The sequence below is a fragment of the Macrobrachium rosenbergii genome, chromosome 14 (genome assembly GCF_040412425.1).
Source record: "Macrobrachium rosenbergii isolate ZJJX-2024 chromosome 14, ASM4041242v1, whole genome shotgun sequence".
NCBI classification, from domain to species: Eukaryota; Metazoa; Arthropoda; class Malacostraca; order Decapoda; family Palaemonidae; genus Macrobrachium; species Macrobrachium rosenbergii.
Window position 1 is genome coordinate 12,541,996 of NC_089754.1, and position 17,327 is coordinate 12,559,322.

At 44.8% G+C, this 17,327-nt stretch overlaps 1 long non-coding RNA gene across 1 annotated transcript in view; it reads right to left on the reverse strand.

Annotated features, from left to right (window-relative positions):
- LOC136845568 (uncharacterized) overlaps positions 1 to 17,327 on the reverse strand; it is a 301,515-nt gene that overhangs the window by 275,373 nt on the left and 8,815 nt on the right. The gene's annotated exons all lie outside the window — the stretch shown is intronic.

Below are 17,327 nucleotides of genomic sequence, written 5' to 3' on the forward strand. Positions count from 1 at the left end.
AGAAAGTCGCAAACAGGTCTATGACCGAGTCCCCTACAATTTCCAAAGATACGAGCAAACATGAGGATCTTATGGGCAAGAGAACCCACTGCCCAATCGAGAAAACTCAACATTTCGAACACCTTAAACAAGTTTTTAAGGTGTGAGAGCTCCATCGAACTGAACATGATCTTTGCTGAAGCAAAGGCAGATTTACAAGAGGAACAGATCAACCCGGAGAAGTCCCCATGGGAGGAGGCAGAAACTCCCAGAAAAGGAGCTTCCCCTGTGGCATAAGAGAGCTGTCTCCTCGTAGACAATATAGAAGGAGGGAAGCTGAAAATGGCTCTACCTTGTTCCCTCTTCTCCACTAGCCATCCCTCAATAATACTGGAGGCTTTCTTGGCAGAAGAAGAAACCACTAACTTGGGTGGTCTCGAAGACTCGGAAGACTGTGACTCACCAAGGGACGTTGACGCGGGTGAAGAAGGAGCTGCAGGCAAAAAGCAATTTGGGAGGTAGCAAGAAGATACCTTAGCAGTGGTGCATAAGCTGAAGGACAAGCGTTTTGAGCAATAACTACTTCTTCCTTGTCCGAGGATACAGGAGACAAAACCAAGTCCATAGGTTGGGGGTTGATGGAACCTTCTTCAACAGGCTCAAAATACTATCGAGCTTGCTCTGAATTGGGTCTACCACGGAGGGCACTTGCTTGTTAGAAGAGAGTAAAGCTTGAGGCATGGAAGTTTGAGGCACAGAAGAATGCCCAACTTCTCAGGGAACAATAACAGCTGAAGGAGTCAAAGTGTAAGCGGCATAAGCACGGTGACGCTCTGGCACCAACGGAAGATCAGGCACCAAAGGCAGCTCGGGCGCCATTGGGCGCTTCATCTTAGTTGGCGATCCATGAATCAAAGAGTGGACGGGCGAAGACAGGCGCCTGGGTGCTCTGTGACACTTTAGAGATGGGCGCTCTGACACAGCAGCATGAGAAGGAGCCAACGAGCGCTGAGACGGTTTCGGGCTCTCGGAAGAAACCAGGCGTTCAGCAGTAAAGGGGCTTTTCAACACTGCAGGGTGCTCGGGAGTTGGAGGAGTCTCGGGTGCAAGAGGGTGCTCAGAAGAAGATGCCTTAGACAGAGAGCACTTACGAGAAGCAGGATACTTGGAAGCTGCTCTCTGACTCTCACCCAAGGGAGGAACAGACAGAAAACATTCTGGACTGTCCCAATGACGGCAAGACGGGAGAGAACTGCAAACAGGTTCCTTGAATTTCTTACACAGTACTGGAGGAGAATGAGAGACATCACCCACACACCTTTTCAAAGGGCATGATTCATCCACAAAACACCATTGGCGTCTGGGAGAAGAATCATCTGAGCTAGATGAAAGACAATGCATGTCCAGGGATACACCTTTCCAGCGGCGTTTGGCTGCAAACTGGGATTCAACCACAGGTTCAACCGAGGGGGTGACTACCCATGGGCAGACGCAACCAAACTCCCTTAGGCTACCAGTTTGACTCCTCCCAGGTTTAGGGGAGTATGACATTGACCTTTGCCCAGGAGAATCAGCAGGATGGGCAGCCACCTCCTCCACCAACACCTCACTGACACTAGGTGCAATCGGGCACTCCACTGACACTGCACTGGCACTAAGAGTAACAGGGCGCTCCGAATCACCCTTATTGTCCATAAGGACCTTCACCGAAGAGGCGTATTGTGCAAAGATTCAACAATCAATTCAAACCTTTTATCAATTTTGCACTCAAGGCTGGCAATGGTATTGGGTTCGGAAGCAAGAGAGCCGGGTAAAGGAATGGGTTGCATAGCAGGAGAACTGGGTACGGGATCAACAGAAATAACAGGAACGTCAATCACGAGGTTAGCATTATCAATATCATGATCAACAGGAGATCCCTGACTAGCTAAAGACTTTCTAATCCGTCTGGCTGTCGCTTTTCTTTTTTTGTCTCTAGCCAGTTTGTTTAAATGAGATCTTAGAGTCTTCCACTTCTTACTGTCCCAGTCTGCACATTCATTTCATCGTAAGGATTCTGAACAAATTTTTCCCCTACAATCTGTGCAGTTAGAATGTGAATCGTAAGATTCTTTAGTCAAACATGTATTGCAGCCTTTGCTGCAATACCTAAAGCTAGTCGAACTTGAGTTTGACATTTGGAAAAAACGAATCAACTAAAGTCACAATCGGTAAATAAGGAAATTTGTTATAAAGAGAATCACAATAAAGGTAAAAAAATGACATTTTTATAATGAAATAAAGTTTTGTATATACTCACCCAGTAATTACATAGCTATTAGTTTCTTTTAACCGCCAGCTAAAAATTTTGAAATTGCAGGTCCACCAGTTTGTTATGGTTATGGCGACACGCCCCGCCCACTTTTAGGTGTAAGAGAAGCTACAACACAGCAAAGAGCTTCAATTTGTTTATGCCCTTATGTCAAAGTGAGGGGAGGTGGGTGGGCTCCAATTATGTAATTACTGGGTAAGTATATATAAAACTTTATTTTATTATAAAAATGTCATTTTTATATAAACTAACTTCCCAGTAATTACATAGCTGATTCCTCCCATTGAATGGAGGTGGGAATGTTGGACATATGTACCCCAAAACATTATTAATAGTAATGAGTTTGAGAATAGAAATTTGCTAACACTGTATCAATGTTGTTGAACCTTACCTGATAAGAGAGCTGCTACAGTAAGACACTGCTTCTGGTTGGCTCTCATCTTATCCAGTAGAGGTGAGGCGTTAAAGCCTTGAGGGCCTACTACTACAGTGGGTGCTTTGTAGCGATGGACTAAATTCCGAGGGCTAGCAAAGTACAACAAGATGTCCCTGCCCAGGGCGCAGTACCACAGAAAATAACCAGAGTAATAGTCACCATAACCACCAAAAATCAAATTAAAAACACCAATACCCAACCATAAAACCAAAAGACTGGAGGGGCAAAGAGATTGAAGAAAGGACATTGCTTTCTACGTTTCCTTCCCCAACACCACTCCAGCAGTGTAAAACGGACCCAAGGTACTGCACTGATCGTAAGTCGTCTCAATATCCCTTAAATAATGCAATGCAAACACCGACTTGCACTTCCAAAACATCGCTTGTACAACTGACGTTAAGGGATAGATTGCGCTCAAACACCAAAGACGTAGCGACTGCTCTTATCTTGTGGGGTTTTACCTTTAAAGATGAGAGTGAGTCTTCATTCACCATGGAATGTGCTTTGGAAATCAGATTCCTCAGAAAAAATGCCAGGGCATTCTTAGGCAGGGGTCTAGAGGGATATTTCACAGAACACCAAAGGTTTCTTGAAGTACCACGAATGTCCTTCGTTCTGTGAACATAAAACTTAAGGGCCCTTACCGGACAGAGAGTTCTTTCTTCTTCAGACGGACCCACTATCTCTGACAAGTTCTTGGTAATAAAAGAACGAGGCCATGGATTTGATGGCGATTCGTTCTTAGCCAGAAAGTCTAGGGAAAGGGAGCAAACTGCATTCCCCTGAGAAAATCCTATGTTTCTGTCTAAAGCATGGATTTCACTGGTCCTCTTAGCGTGGCCAAGGCGACCAGAAAAAGTTTTCCTGGTTAGATCCCTGAAAGAGATAGATTGCATAGGCTCAAAACATGAACTGGAAAGTCACTTAATGACCACGTCTAAGTTCCAGGACAGCAAAGGTTTTTCTTTAGGCTTTGCAGTGTCAAAGGACTCAATAAGGTCGGATAAATCCTGGTTCAATGGTAAGTCCAATCCTTTCTGGAGGAAAACTGAGCTAAGCACAGCTCTGTATCCTTTAATGGTAGAAGTGTAAAGTCCTTTAGCGGAGCGTAGGAACAGAAGAAAGTCCGTTATTTCTGCTACAGAGGACATGTTATTTTGTCTGCACCAGGACATGAAGAGGGACCATTTTGCCTGGTAGACATTATCTGAAGACTGTCTTCTACACTTTGCAATTGCGTCTACAGCTGCTCTTGAAAAGCCCTTCTTTCGGAGCAGTTCGCTTAACAGTTTGGACCCTGCTAGGGCCAGAGAAGACAGGTTTTGGTGAAACCGACGGAAGTGAGGTTGCCTGAGGAGTTGTTGCTTCTGTGGCAGAGAATACCAGGGAAGGAGCTTCTCCGGTCGCATAAAACCTGTAGCTTGACTTGAATAATTTGGAAGGAGGGAAACAAAAAACTGCTTTGCCTTGTTCCCTCTTCTCAGAAAACCAATCTTCTACTTCCTCCAGTGCTTTCTTAGCTGAAGAGGAAAGAACTAATTTCGGCAGTTTCGAAGGACAAACTGAGGGGGTTTCCATAAGGAAAGTTGAAGCAGGAACGGAGGGAATAGCTGGCGAGAAGGAGCTTGGATAATTTGCCTGCAGGAATCTCAACAGCGCCAAGTACACCGATGAAGGCGCATCTTGATCGGGAACAACCTCTTCCTCAGAAGAGACAGGAGAAAGCGATAAGTCCGCTGTTGTCTGGGCTGTAGGGGGAGCTTTCTGAAGCAACTAAGAATATCTAGCTTGCTCTGAATCGGGTCAACTGCAGGAGGAACAATGTCCGAAACAACCTTACTAAGAAGCGGTGGAGGAGCGAGCACCAATGGGCGCTCGGGAGGCGCTGTGGAGACGGGAGCCAGTGATGAAACCTGATGGTGAACGGGTGCCAATGGGTGCTCAATTGGTGACGAAACCTGCTGGTGAATGGGAGCCAAAGGGTGCTCAATCGGAAACGGGAGCTTGGCCGCTTCAATGCTACTTGCTGGCCGCTCGGGCGCTGATTGTAGAGACGAAGGTGCTGGGTGTGCAGTTCCTGATGCAGTTTTATTTGACGATGAACGTCTCTGCGCCACAAGGTGTGTCGATGACAATTTACGATCATCGTCAGAAAAAGCGGCAGAGAATTGTTCCAGGCTATCCCAATGACTATATGATGGTCGCGCTGAATCCTTGCCCTTCTTACAAGGAACAGGGGAAGAAATCTCAGACTCCACTGCACGCTGCTTTAGCAAGCGTGACTTGTCCGCATAGCGCCATGCATGCCTAGGACTAAAATCTTCGGAGCTGGAGGACATAAAATGAGCACTCACTTTAAGGCCTTTCCAATAGCCTTTGGTTGCAGTCTGGGATTCATCAACAGCCTGAACTGAGGGGGTGACTGCTCGGGGGCAGACCCCACCAACCTCCCTTAGGCTGCCAGTTTGACTCCTCCCAGGTGCTGGGGAGTATGACAGGGACCTTGGCCTAAGAGAATCGGCGGGCCGAACAGCCACCTCCTCCACTACCACTGCACTTGCACTGGGTGCCACGGGGTGCTCTGACTTGCTTTTATCCATAAGCACTTTCACCGGTGACACTAATTGCACAATTAACTCAAAGCGATTGTCGTTTTCGACTCCAGACTGACAATGGCATTGGGGTCGGAAACATGAGAGCCAGGTAAAGGAGAGGGTTGCACAGGTGATGGAATGGGATCGGAAGAAATTACAGGAGCAATTGCATCCGACTTAGTGGATGAATCCTGACTAGCTAAACCTTTACTAGATTCCTTAGCAATAGCTTTCCTTTTCCTATCTCTGGCTAGTTTCTTGAGATGTGCATCTAAAGTCTTCCACTTCTTAATATCCCAGTCATTACAACCCTCACAACGTAAATCTATTGAACATGTTTGTCCCCTACGTGGAATACAAATAGTGTGTCATAAGATTCTTTAGTTAGCCTAGTATTCCAGCAGCCTTTGCTGCAATACCTAATACTAGCACTACTAGTGTCAGACACCCTAGAAAAGTCTAATACAAGTAAAAAAAAAAAGTAAAGAGTCGTCAATCAATGATCAAATTTCGCCTAACATTATATTAATTATGCCAAAGGCTACGAAATTAAATACTTCACCAATTGAAGATAAGTCAAACAACCAGCAAAGTATAAATTCCAAAATTCGAGCTGCTGCCAACCACAGTCCTTCAACCACAGCCGGCAGAAACAAATTGAAGCTCTTTGCTATGTTGTACCTTCTCTTACACCGAAAGTGGGCGGGACATATCGCCATAAACATAACAAACTAGCCAACCCGCAATTTTCAAAATTTTTAGCTGCCGGTTAAAAGAAACTAATAGCTATATAATTACTGGGTAAGTTACATATATAAAAAACAGAGTCTAAATCTATCTAATAATACCAACAGGCTATCAAAGCAAGAATACTTCACCAATATGATGAGAAATCATATTCCAAATTCAGAGCTGCTGCTAAAAGCTGTTATACATCCATGAGCCGGCAAAAACAAATTGAATACTTTTGCAAGTTGTTCCTCTCTTACCCCGAAAGTGGGCAGGGTTAGCCACCTAGCCAAAAAAAAACAGCGCAACCCATGAATTTCAAAATCTTTTAGCTGCCGGTTAATAGAAACTATAGCAAATGTAATTACTTGGTAAGTTACTTGTATAAAAAAACATAGATCTGAGGGTATGCCAGGAACCAAGTACCCCCAGGCTTCTCAAAACTCAACAACCTTAAACAAGGCTAGGAGATACAGAAAAATAGAAGGATCACTCCTACCTCTCATTCCCTAGTGCCACACCAGCCACGGAGAATAAACCCAGCCTACTGCAGTCCTTGAAAACTGTCTCGACATCCCATAAATAATGGTTGCCGAAGACCGAGTGACACTTCCAATAAGTCAATTGGATAATCATAGACAGAGAGAGATTGTGTTTGAAAGCCAACGATGTGACTACCGCCCGCACTTCATGGGCCTTTACCTTTAACAAAGGTAAACCATCTTCTTGAATCCCCAAGTGATATTATGCAATAATGCTGTGGTAGGCTAAGTTTGGTTTGTATGATGAAGTTAGTTTTTTTATGTTTTTTTATATATTTTGTTAATGAATGTGGCAACCGAGTATTAAATCTTTGTTTTTCTTTTTTTTTTACCTGCAGTTTGCCGGGTGTGTCGGAGTTGTGTGACTTGCTCCCCTTCAACCCCAAGTGTAAGTGGCTGCCTACCTTGTGGTGGTAGCATATGGAGAAAAATAAATAAAATTAGAAGAGAGGACACTTACTGCAGTAGAGTTGTTGAAATTGTGGGAAGGGATATGACAGAGAAGGGATAAGGAAATTAGAGAGCGTGCAGCTGCCAGATTGCAGGAAAGAAACAAACACTTGGTTAGGCTGCTCTTCTTCCTGTTCCTCTATACATGATTCTAAACCCTAAAAGGTGCTGATTGCGACACATCTGCCACAAAGAAAGTGCAACAAAATCCACAACTGGCTGATGTTGAGCAAGTTAACTCCCAATCTGAAGTAGTCTAAGAGACCATAGTTGGTGGCAGAACACTATAGATTTAGGTTACGAATTAGGTTTAGGGTTCTTTTCGGTGGTCGTGGTAATATTAAGACTGAAATAGCTTAAGTTACAGTTCTTTAGGTTACGGTTCTTTTGATAGAAGGGCAGGGAAACTATAGGATTAAGAATGAGTAGAATAAGGTTTGATGAACTATAGTGATAAGGTAGATAAATTTCTGTTCTGTAGATTAAGATTTATTAATCATATTAAGGGGTTTTTTTGGTCATGGTAATATTTAAGGAAATAAATTAGGTTAAGGAAAGTCGAGAGTTTTATTTAGTAATATCTAAATTTGTTCCCATCATTCTATCCAATTGTGTAGCTTGAAGAAGCCCCTAAAATGTCTCACAAAAAGAATGAAACAGCATTCTTGGAGAGAAGGCACAAAGGATTCTTAACCGAGCTCCAGAGATTACAAAAATTCCCTCTGATAATCCTGGTTTTCTCGAGGTAATATCTCAATACTCTCACTGGACACAACACACTCTCTTGATCTGAAGGTCCCACCAGATCTGTAAGGCTTTGAATGGAAAAAGAATGAGGCCATGGATTAGAAGCATTCTCGATTTTAACTAAGAAACCTAGAATGTACGTGTATACTGCAGTCTCTTGGGGAAAAACTGACTTGTTTATCCAGAGCGTGCAGCTCACCGACTCATTCTGCTGTGGGCTAAGGCGATTAAAAATAGAGTATTTCTGGATAAGTCTCAAAAAGAAGATGTGTGAATTGGTTCAAAAGGAGGGCCTGATAACCAACGTAGCAATACATTTAGGTTCCAAGACACTGGGGACTGTGACTTCCGTTTCGTGGTGTCAAAGGCTTTAACCAAGTCCGAAATGTCTGGGTTAGAGGAAATGTCCAAACCTCTATGCTTGAACACTGAGTTTAGCATGGATCTATAGCCCTTGATCATAGACATAGATAGGTCCCGGGAAGAACTCAGGTAGAGTAAAAATTCAGCTAGTTGGGCTATAGAGGTAGAAGAAGAGATGTTACATTTCTTACACCATCTGCAAAACATTGCACACTTAGCTTGGTAGAGCTTGGAAGAAGATTTGTGTCTACATCTCGCCATAGCATTCACAACCTCTCTTGAAAACCCTTTCGCTTTGACAAGCTTCCTGACAGTTTGAAGCCTGTCAGAGCACGAGTGGACAAACCCTGATGAAACCAGTTGAAATGAAGTTGTCTGAGCAGATCTTTCCTCTGTGGAAGGAGCCGTGGAAAGTCCAATAGAAGCTCCAGAAAGTCCAGAAACCATTCCTTTTGAGGCCAAAAGTGGGCCACCAGAATCACTGACATGTGATGAGAAGTCCTGAACTTGTTTATTACTTCCCTCTCTAACCTGAACGGAGGAAAAGCGTACACCTCCAGGTCTGACCAGTCCTGGAGCATCGCATCCATTGCCCACTCTTGAGGGTCCGGCGCCAATGAGCAATACAGAGGGAGGCGATGGTTCCTGGACGTTGCAAACAAGGTTTTCCCCACCGTTTCCACAGGTCGGTGCACACCTGTGGATTTGGCGACCATTCCGTAGGTAGAGTCTGTTTGCAATAGCTCCACTTGTACGCAAATACATTCGACTTGCCCTGAACAAAGCGGGTGAGGATCTGAGTGTTGTTGTTGTGAGCCCATAGAAGGAGATCTCTGGCTACTTCGCACAGCGAAAAGGAGTGAGTTCCTCCCTGGTTCCTGATACATGCTAGAACAGTTGTGTTGTCCGAATGAACCGTAACCACTGTGTCACAAGTCACTGCAGCAAAACATTGAAGCACCAGGTGAATCACCTTCAACTCTTTCAGATTTATATGAAGTTTCCTCTCTTGTAGAGACCACGTTCCTGAAACTTCCAGACGTCCTCGAACTTCTTCTCAACCCAGATCCAATGCGTCAGAGAATAATGTTAGGCTTGAGTTCGGATAAAATAGAGACTTTCCTTTGAGAAACCTTCCTTCTTCAAGCCACCACCAAAGATCCTCCTTTATTTCCTGGGTGATGGGGAATACAAAGGAATCCGGGAGTCTTCCTGCTCCAACTGGCTTTTAGGAAGAACTGTAAAGGCCTCACATGCAGTCGTCCCAATGGTACGAACATCTCGACAGAGGAGAATGTTCCTATAAGGCTCATCCAACTGTTGGCAGAGCAAGACTGATAATTCAGAAAGTGACAGATCTTTTGGGTGCATGACTGCACTCTCTTGTCTGACGGAAAAGCCTGAAAAGTCTGAGAGTCTATCCTCATCCCCAACCAGACTATTGATTGAGAAAGGACTAGTTGGGACTTTTCTTGGTTGATTAAAATGCCCAAATCCTGAGCTAACTGCAGAGTTTTGAGAAGGTCCTCCATACATTTCTTCTGGGATGACGATCACAGGAGCCAGTCATCCAGATATAGGCATACTTTTACGCCAACCAGGTGAAGCCATTGTGACAGAGGGGCGAGTACTCTGGTGAAGACTTGAGGGGCCGTGGACAACCCGAAACACAGAGCCCAAAACTGGAAAACACTGTCCTGGAATACAAATCTCCGGAACTTCCAGGAATCTCAGTGTATTGGGATATGAAAATAAATGTATCTCATGTCTATGGAGACCATCCAGTCTCAATGAATTGCAGCAAGAACTGAGTAGTTCATCAGCATCTTGAACTTTGTGGTTTGAACGAAGAAGTTCAGAGCGCTTACATCCATGACTGGTCTCAAACACCCTGATGCCTTGGGGACTATGAAAAGGCAGTTGTAAAACCCCTCTGATGATAAGTCCTCCACTTCTTCTATCGCTCTTTTCTGGAGAAGAGCTGCATCTTCCTTTGAGAGGGCCATAAAAACCTCTCCGAGCCTTCTGAGTACAGTAAACCCTGTGTATTCACGGGGGATGTGTACCGCACCTCTCCCCCCGCAAATAGCTGAAATCCGCAAATACTTAAAACCCCTTTCAAAACACTTAGAACTGGCTATTTTGATAGTTTAAACACAAGAAAAACCCTCTAAAAATGCTTACACCTGAGTATCTTAATAGTTTTATCACAAAAAGTGCACTTAGTCATGAAAATATGAAAATATGGTAATTAGTGAATATTTCTCAGTGAAAAATACTGCGAATGGGAGAATTTTCCGCAAATAATGGGTAGATAAGTTCCACAGAGAAATCCGCGAATACGGGGGGTTTTCTGTACGCCCTTAAGGCGATGGGAAAGGACGTCAAAAGGGGTTCCTCCTTAAAGGGGATAGAATATCCTTCTTCGAGCACTTGAAGTACCCATGGCTCTACTGACCTGGCTTCCCATTGCTTCAAAAAATGTAGGAATCTGGCGCCCTCTGGGAGACGGAGGACCGAGTCTCACTTGCTAGAGGCTGATCTAGAAGAGGATTTCTTTGAAACGGGACAAACGGATCTTGGTTCATGCATGGGCAAGAGGGAGCTCTCCCTCTGCTACCTCAAAAGGGCCGTGGCTGAAGAGGATAGAATGGACAAGGATTAAATGAAACCGAAGAGGAATGGCTGGGATCCTTCAGGTGTTTGGTCAATTAGGCAAGAAGATCATGTGTAGCCTTCTTCTGAAGTTCTGTAGCTACTCGTAGCTCTTCGTTGGCTGAGTCGGTTGAGCTTCAGACTGTCACTCGATGAACTGGAGTTCAATTCCCCCGGCCGGCTGATGAAGAGTTAGAGGAATTTACTTCTGGTGATAGAAATTCATTTCTCGCTATAATGTGGTTCGGATTCCACAATAAGCTGTAGGTCCTGTTGCTAAGTAACCAATTGGTTCTTAGCCATGTAAAATAAGTCTAATCCTTCGGGCCAGCCCTAGGAGAGCTGTTAATCAGCTCAGTGGTCTGGTAAAACTAAGGTATACTTAAATATTTTTGTAGCTACTTGTTCCAACGTCGCTCGAGGGAAAAGGCCGCTTTTGTCTGACAGGGCAAAAAGAAGAGAGGATCTCTGGGACGGAATCACTCCCTTGGTGGTGAATGAGCACCACATTTCTCTTTTCTTTAACATACCTGTAGAAAAGAGAGCAGCTAGTTCTTGTGCCCCATCTCTAATCCCCTTATCAGCGCATGCAAGAACCCTGAGCCACTGCAGCAAAACTGTCTGGTGGAGAAGAACAATCCTCAATCTTCTTTGTTAAAGTGCCCAACATCCAATCAAGGAAACTGAAGATCTCAAAAACTTTGTAGGTGTCTTTCACCAAGCGGTCGAGCTCCAAGGAAGAGAACATAGTCTTCGCCGTGTCAAAGGCTGATCTACCAGCAGGATCAATGAGACCAGAGAAGTCTTCTTGGGAAGAGGCAGAAACTCCCAAGAAGGGTGCTTCCCGGTCGCATAAAACACATACTTCCTCTTCGAGAGGTGCGGAGGAGGAGAGCAAAATACTGCTTTGCCCAACTCTCTCTTCTCAATTAACCAGGAGTCAATACCTGGCAACGCTTTCTTGGAGGAAATTGGGAGAGCCATCTCTGGGAGTTTAGCCAAGCATGCTGGTTGCCATAACATGAATGAAGATCCGGAAGAAGGCACCGCGGTGGAAAAATACGATGGAAAGCAGAACAAAAAGTATTTTATCTGGGACGCATAAGATGACAAAGGCTGTTCTTGTTCAGGTTCCTCTTCTGCTGATGAAATAGCGGAGAGCAATAAATCCTGATGTGGTTCCTCTGGTTTCTGAGGAGAAGACGAAGGTTTCTTCAGAAGCTCCAAGATATTATCTAATTGCTGATGAATGGGGAGCAATGAAGGATCTTGAAAAGTCAGTACTAGGGTTGTCTTTGGTCGTTCAGTGATAGGAGAAGAGGACACAGTCTTCGAAGTTTGCTTAACAGAAGGTGCTGAAACAGGGTGATCCGCTGAAATAGGAACATCTGAGTCAGAAGAACCCTCAGACACGTAATCCAACGCTGGACGAGAACTGGAAGACAATGGGATGTCGGGAGCTTCTGCGCGTACAGACCCCAACACATGCTTATGAGCCACTAGGAGCTCTGAAGTTGATCCCTTTGTACGCTTATGAGCCAATTGGTGCTTGGGAGCCAATTGCTGCTTGGGGGGCAATGGGTGCTTACAAGCCACTGGGAGCTTGGTATCCAATGGGAGTTATCTATCGTCCCAGTGGCTGTATGACGGCTCTTGATACTTTTGGTGCTTACGAGAAATCGATGGCTGTTCATCCAAAACGTGTCTCTTCAAAGGTCTGGAGGAATCCTGAAACCGTCAACCGCGTCCTTTGGGCTCGGAATCAGAACCACTGGAGGATAAGGTGTGGTCCAATGGCACACCTTTCCAGCGTTTGGCTACCAAAACCTGGGATGTTGTGACAGGTTCGGTTGAGGGAGCAACTACTCGTGGGCAAACCCCACTGACCTCCCTTGGACTTACAGTTTGCCTCCTCCCAGGAGCAGGGGAGTTTGGCAGGGACCTCTGTCTAGGGGCATCGGTGGGACGAGAAGCCAACCCCTCCAGTGACACAACAACAGCACTAGCACTTGCACTGGGATCAACACTTGCCTTTATCTAAAAGGACTCTACCAGAAGCTCTTATTTGAGCGACCATATTTACTAATGCATTGAACTATCTGAGCTTCGAGACTGGCAATGGTATTAGTTTCAGAGGGAAGGGAGCCAAGCAATGGAGTTGTAGGGAGAGCGAGAGAAGTAGGAACAGGTGAGTGAGAGGTCACAGGTGTCGAAAGGACCGGTTTCGGAGTAGAGGACACCAAAGCTCTAGCTTCAGCTTAGCAGCCACCTTTCTTTGCCTAGCCTTCTCTAACTTGTCTAAATGGCTGGTCAAAATTCTCCATTTTACTTCGTCCCAGTCCCTACATTCTTCACATGTCAAGTCAGGAGAACACACTTGTCCTCGGCAATGATAACATACTAAATGTGCATCATATTTAGAGGAGGTTAACCCAGTATTACAGCCCTTCCTGCAATACCGGTTACTAGTCACACTCGAGTCTGACATATTAAGTCAAAAAATCACAAAAGCTAAGCTAAGCTTATGTAAGCTGTGAAAATATAGCGCACAGGCTACCAAATCAAAGAATACTTCACCAAATCCTTCGAAATTAATCCAAACCATCTGGTGAAAACTCCTGAATTCCAAAACAAAGCTGCTGAACAACTGATGTAGGGACACTGAGCGGCAGAAACAACCTGAATTCTTCAGCTTTGTTGTACCTACTCTTCCCCTGAAGTGGGCGGGGCACTTACCAGCACCAAAACACAAGAGCACTACCACAAACTTTCAATTCTAAAGCTGCCGTTAAAGTAGAAAGTAATAGGTATGTAATTACTTGGTAAGTTACATAGATAAAAATGAAGTTTTCATAATAAAACTAATATTGTAATACTTACCCGAACACCTGAATTAGCCCTGGTCACCTACCAGCCCGAGCTACATCCCCATAGCTTTTACCTACTAAGTGGGTAATTAACTGTCAGCATTACCAACGCTTACAGGAAAATCTTGTCAAATGAGTTACCTGAAGTACTGCTGGCAACGCTGCTGCAAGTCCCGGCCGAGTAAGGCCGAGATCCCCAATTGCATTATTCACTATTCAAATTGAAGTGGGGAGGAGGGTGGGAATCATTCAGTTGTTCAGATAAGTATCACAGCATTAGTTTCATTATGAAAACTTCATATTGCAATACACTCCCTGAACACCTGAATTAGCATGATTAACAGAATTTTAAGGAGGTGGAATCAATCTAATTCAACCCAACCTGCCAATAGGGAAAGCAGGTAACTCATTATTTGCCTACTCTGTATAAATGAATGTATCCTCACCTGGTTATCCCACTCAGCAGGTGAGGATGCCTGTAGAGAGAGTACCCCCAACATCAGTCTCATGTCTAGGTACTGTCTGAGTTGAGCTACCTCTCATGTGGTAATCAAATCTCCTCACGGATAGAGAGTAGCAAAAAAACCAACCTACCATGTGGCTAATCACAGCCTCCCATGAGTAGCGGAAAACATGGAGGGTACGATGAACCTCCCATGTGGCTATTGTAGTGGCTCATGTATGGAGGAGAAGTTGAGTCTGCAGGATCTTCGAGTTCTTCGCTGCCCATTGCCGCTGATGTCTGCGAGAAGAGGTTGAAGAAACCAAACCTGTCCACTGGATCTGCCTAACTTCACAGTACTAACGCCAAACTTAATACTCCCACTATGAATCCCGAGCAACAGAGATTTCTAAGTTCCTTAGACTACATTCATTACCTAAAGTCGCCCCCTGCCCTTGACATTACTACGTAATTATAAGATCAAAGTTGGCTGCCATAAAGGGACCCAGCAAGTAACTCTTCTCTGAAGAAAACTGAATGTCTCTGAGGTAGAAAATCGTGAAAACCAACACCAACTTCCAAGTGGCCGCCTCTAAGAACCTCCGCACTGGCCCCCAGCTAAATGAATCCACCCTTGATAATAGAGTTAGCCGCTACACACGGACTAAGAGAATAACTCTCATGTAAGGAGTATGATGAACCTCCCATGTGGCTATTCAGAGCCTACCATGTATGGAGGGAATTAGGTAGTGTGCTGAGCCGTTGACCTTCCGCCCTGCAGGTTGCGGCAAAGGCTGACGACCGACGAGCGAAGAAGTACCTCAGCGCCGACGAAAGAGCCTAGGCTAGCCTACGAGAGCACCCCCTTGGACTCTCGTAGGGAAACTATCAGACTAGGATACTTAAATGTACTAAACCTACGTTCATGTGATTATACTGTCACTGCTGCTTAAGATTCTAACGCCTAAAAGGAACTCCTCTATCTAGTTAACCTACGAACCACCGCACTACATGAATACCACCTTAGCTAAATGACCGCACCCTAGATAATAGACTTCACCGTTACATGTGGACTAAGAGAATAACCTTCCGAGCCTTCGCACTAAGAGAATACAGTACCATCTCAGCTAAATGGACGCGCCCTAGCTAGGAGACTTCACTGCTATACGCGCTGCGGCGAATTGAACATCTCTAAGTAAAGGAAGAAAACACTGAGATAGACTCCCAAGTAAACTGCCTCCAGAATAGAAGACACTGAACAACTCCTTAGAAAGGAAGATGAAGTGGACATACACCGAATAATGTGCGGTAATGAAAAAAAACTGTTAAATGCTAAATATAATTTAAATTCAAAATCAAATTGTATTCAAGGGCATAAAGCTCGCACCACATGAGCATTGCGTAGGTGCCCAAAACTGTGTTTGTGGAGTGAGTGCTTATGAACCAGGAACCAGGAACCCTCTCTCCAAAAGTAACTAATCGCATTCTTTGACAGCAAATAGGAAGGATTCCGCGGAGAGACAAGAAGTGTACATGGAAGCGGATGGAGTTTCTCAACCTTTGATAAAATAGACTTTAATATTTGCACCGGACATAAAGACATCCTCGCTTGATCGCCGGAACCGAACACTTGCAGATAAAGAAGCTTAAAGGAACGAGGCAGAGTTTTAGCCTCCGACTCTGTCTCCGCCACTAATTCCGGAAGAAGAGAAATACATATTCCTGCCTAGGAAACCAGCCTAGAAAACTTCCCAAAGCTCGCCCACCTTTCTATCTGCAGCTAAGCCGAAAGAAAGAAAACACCTAATCAGTTGTCTTAACATTAGAACTTCCGACAAATCTCATGAAGGAGCCTGAGTCGCCAAGACCGGACGTTAAACTTAAAGGAATGTAATAAATCATAGAAGATCTTACTACTGGAAATTTTCAGGAAGATGGAAAAATGTACTACTAAGTGTTGAGCAGTAGCCAGCAATAGCCGAAAACAGAAGAATCTTGACTTTCCGAAGGAATAAAAGAAAATAAGCTATTTTGGTTGTGGCAAGCCTAAAGATGGAATGACCTTCCTTAAGACACCGACTTCCACATGTCCAGCTGACCCGATAAAACTTACGGATTGACTTTCTCATGCTGAAAGAAACACTGTCTAGACATAGCTTTAGAGTCCGGTCTGTCTAGCTGTTTGCTTGGCAGTCGCCTGCAACTAGGTTCATGACGCAAAAGTCTGGATGATAACGGTGAAAATGCGATTGTCTAGAAGATCTTCCGCATGAGAAGGAACATCGGAACTTCCAAAGGAGCATTAGGAGTTCTAGAAACCAAGGGCATTAGGGCCAGCAAGAGCTAGAGTCACAGACGTCTTGACACTCCCACAATTCCTGATTGCCTGATGAATGAGACCGAATGGCGGAAAGCATACACCTCTAAAGTTCTAATGATCTTGTTCCCCCCGAGTTCTCAGATATGACACGGCAGTTACGATGTCGCAAATCAGACCCACTGCTCTGTTGCACACTAGAACTGAAAAACACCTGAGGGCTTCCTTTACAGCCGAGTTCCCAAAGATTATGACTCCCTCTCGTTCCCGATCCCTCCAGAGGCCCGAAGCCTGGGTTCCTCCCAAGGTTGCTCCCCAACCTTGATACAAGGCATCTCAGTACAGATGAAAGTCAGGAAGAGGGGAGATGATAGACCTTCCGGTTGTCAGATGCCCTTCTTCTATCACAGAAGATCTGACAAGCAAGAATCCCTCCAGACTAAACCTGCATTCTCAATGTGGAAGTCTCAGCAATTCCTGAGACATACCTGAAGAGAAAAGCATACGAAGACAACAAGACCCTGGAATTAAAGAGAGATAGAGAGAGAGAGAGAAATGACATTCTCCCTAAGAGGCTTCTCCAAGTGGGTACCGGCTGTTCCCTGTTGGACAGGAACACCTCTACTTCAACATTTTATACCCTTGACGATGCATAACTGCCGACACTGGAGACGAGTTAGAAGCAACAAGTTCATTATACTGGCCACATACCCTTAACCCTGAGCAGCCACACTAATCATAGCCTGCTGTGACGCTACTGCTGACGATGGCTACACGAACTGACCATGGAGGAGATATCCTCCTCCCTAAGAGACTGTTGCAGAGCGCAAAAGGTGCCCTCAACAGAACCTTCTCCGAATGTCCGGATAGTCAGCGGAAGCTTAAAAAGAAGTCC